The 3,016-nt window shown below is 35.4% G+C and overlaps 1 protein-coding gene across 2 annotated transcripts in view; it reads right to left on the reverse strand.

Moving 5' to 3' along the window:
- The window catches only part of TBC1D8B (TBC1 domain family, member 8B (with GRAM domain)), a 65,711-nt gene that overhangs the window by 53,117 nt on the left and 9,578 nt on the right, over positions 1–3,016 (reverse strand). The window lies entirely within an intron of this gene.

Raw genomic sequence — 3,016 nt, forward strand, 5'->3', positions numbered from 1 at the left:
ACAGGTTGTATATATAACAGGTTAGAATGTAGATACTAGTACCAGAGACTACCTGGGTTTGAGTCCTGGCTCTGCTCTGTCACTTACTTATGTCAACTTGAGCCAGTTGTACCTAACCTTTTCTTCACGCCCATTTGCAAAATAAGGGGATTAAAATATAATCAACCACAAAGTGTTGTTGTAAAGATAAAATTAGTTATTATTACATATAAAACACTTAGAACAATGTTTACCATGTAGTAAAACACTCAATGTTAGCTAATACTAATATAAGAAAATCTTAGCTATTTAAACAAGATAAAACCTTGATTAATTAAAATGCTTAGGTAAAAGGATTTTTTAAAAACAATTCTTAATTTTTCATTTGGAATTTGAGGCTTTTGATCAGTTAGTTTCAATTTAATGACCTGATTATATTTCCTACTCCTCCTTAGAACAAAGTTTTCAGTTTTCTTAAACAACCAACTAATTTCTCCCTTGGGGTCTTTGTTAAGCAATTCTCTTTTACTTAGAAATGCTAACGCAAGTCTCTAGCCCAGTCCAGCTAATCCAAATTCTACATTTTCTTCAAGACCCGCTTCCCCAATGAAATCTTCATTGGCAACCCCAAGCAATAATGCCTTCCCTTTTCTCTGATTACTTATAGCACTTAAAGTCTATAAAACACAACCTATCATTTTGATAATTAGGCTAGTTATTACAACTATTTGTTAAGTGCTTGAGGTATATTAATCTTATCTCTTTATCTAGATTATTAGTTTGCTGAGGATAATAACCACATCTTCTACCTCTGGGTTTGCATCTTTAATTTTCAACATATTTCTGGACACAATAGGAGCTAAATTGTTGACTTAGTTGTATCAATGGGATGGCTGAAATACATAAATCCACTTTCCTTTTTGGAAATTTTGATTGGTTGAGTGTTGGTTTTGCTTTATGAAGCATTTATCTTTAATTTAGATTACATATTTTTGAGAAAAACATTAAATCAATTATAAAGCAGGCTTTTGGCTATTTTCCTATCTTTACCCACTTAAAAGGAGTTAAGATTACAAGCAAGCTTTGAATGAGAATATGTATAGGTTGGCAGATGTGAGGTAGGGAGTTATAAACTTAGAGGGATGTAAGTTAGAATAGTAGGAGATAGAACAAAGAGATAAAGAGAAATTTGGCTCAACTGAAAGGAAAAGGTGGGGGAGCATAGATGTAGAAATTGGTAGAAAATAAAAACAGAGGTCACAAAAGCAGCATAATAACAATTAGCAACCTGCAGAGGGTTGCTAATCACTTGACAAAACTGTCAAAATAAAGGCATTATAATTTCAAACAAAACCATTTATTAAACACAGCCCTGTTTGAGCTTCTAGATTTGCCTCCCACGAATTTAAATTAAAAAAAAAAGATTTCAAAAAAGTATTTTCAAATTTGCAAGGAAAATAATTTATTTCACCTTTACCACACTTTCAATAAAACTAGCTCAAACTCAATTTTCTTATTTATATACACTAGAAAAAAGTAATATTAGAAAAATGGGAGAAAGAACAAAGAGGTAAAGAAAAGTTTGACGCAGTTGAAAGATAACAGTGGGAGTGTGAGGGGGCAGAAAGGAAAGGAGAGGCCACAGATAATCATTCCTGGGTAACATCATAACAATTAGTTCTCTCATAGAATGTTTTGAGACTGTGTACAAAGTGGTCAAAATCACTGGTAAGAAAGGTCATTCATTTCGTTCTACAACAGAAATGTTTACAAGATAAGTACCTTGCACTATGTAGAAAGGAAATTGCTAAGTTTTTGTAAGTGCATTAAATCAGGCAGTTCGTATAAAACTATGCAACAGATAATTTGGAAGCTAGTTCTAAAATACATTTGTAGTCACTTGGGGGAACTCTTCCAGCTCATTAAGCTAAAATCATTAAGTTTCAGCAAGTCATTCAGGAATTAATATGTGCCAATGTCTGGGTTTTAAAAGTACAAGGCAATAAGCTGACAACTTTGGGTTGTTTTTCCACATACATAGAGGTTTATCATCTGACAGCCTGAACATCCAAGGTCATGAATCAGCCTACACATGGGAAGTCCTTTAGCCATAGTAAATTGGGAAGATAATAGATATTATCTCTCAGCTGCATAAAAAAAACAACAGATTTAAAAATAAGAAATATCATGAAATTCAAATAATCATTTGAATATCTATAACTGAGTAAGGTACCAATGTTCTAGAGCCTGATAAAGCTCTTTGGGGTTTCGGTAGCATCCTGCCATACAAGTAAAACCAAACTTTTTAAAGAAATTCACCACCATAATTTTTTAAAAAAATATATTTTTATTGATTTCAGAGAGGAAGGAAGAGGGAGAGATAGAAATATCAATGATGAGAGAGCATCATTGATTGGTTGCCTCCTGCATGTCCCCTCCCCCCCACTGGGGATCAAGCCCGCAACCGGGCATGTGCCCTTGACCAGAATTGATCCCGGGACCCTTCAGTCCGCAGCCGACGCTCTATCCACTGAGCCAAATAGGCTCGGGCTCACCACCATAATTGATGTGTAATACTTTTTTATTAAATGGCATAGCAAATTAAAAAAAGAAGCAAGGTTCCATAATCTAAGAAAATAGGCGATTTACAGGTGATGATTATTGTTCATGAACCCATTCTTTGTTTTATTTATTTATTTATTTATTTTAATTTAACGTTTTATTTTGAAACACTTTCAAACTCACATAAAACTTGGAAGAAGAGTACAAAGAGCCATTTGTTTAGGAGAACAGCAATGACCTAAAAAAGGAGGAATAGACAAGTAGACCTTGTGCCCCCGACTAAATCAACTAGACTGTCCTTGGACATGAGGGTCCCCAGGATGCCCCCTCGTCCTCTACATGGTCAGCTCTCGCTGGCTGGGCCCACACGTGCCTCATGGAGGTGGCTGAAAAACATCCCCAAAGGCCTGGGTCCATCAATGCTCAGCCCAGGCCTGACACTTTCTGTACAGGTGACAAGGTTTAGAGAGCCCCG

Source organism: Myotis brandtii, unplaced genomic scaffold, assembly GCF_000412655.1.
Source record: "Myotis brandtii unplaced genomic scaffold, ASM41265v1 scaffold305, whole genome shotgun sequence".
Lineage (NCBI taxonomy): Eukaryota > Metazoa > Chordata > Mammalia > Chiroptera > Vespertilionidae > Myotis > Myotis brandtii.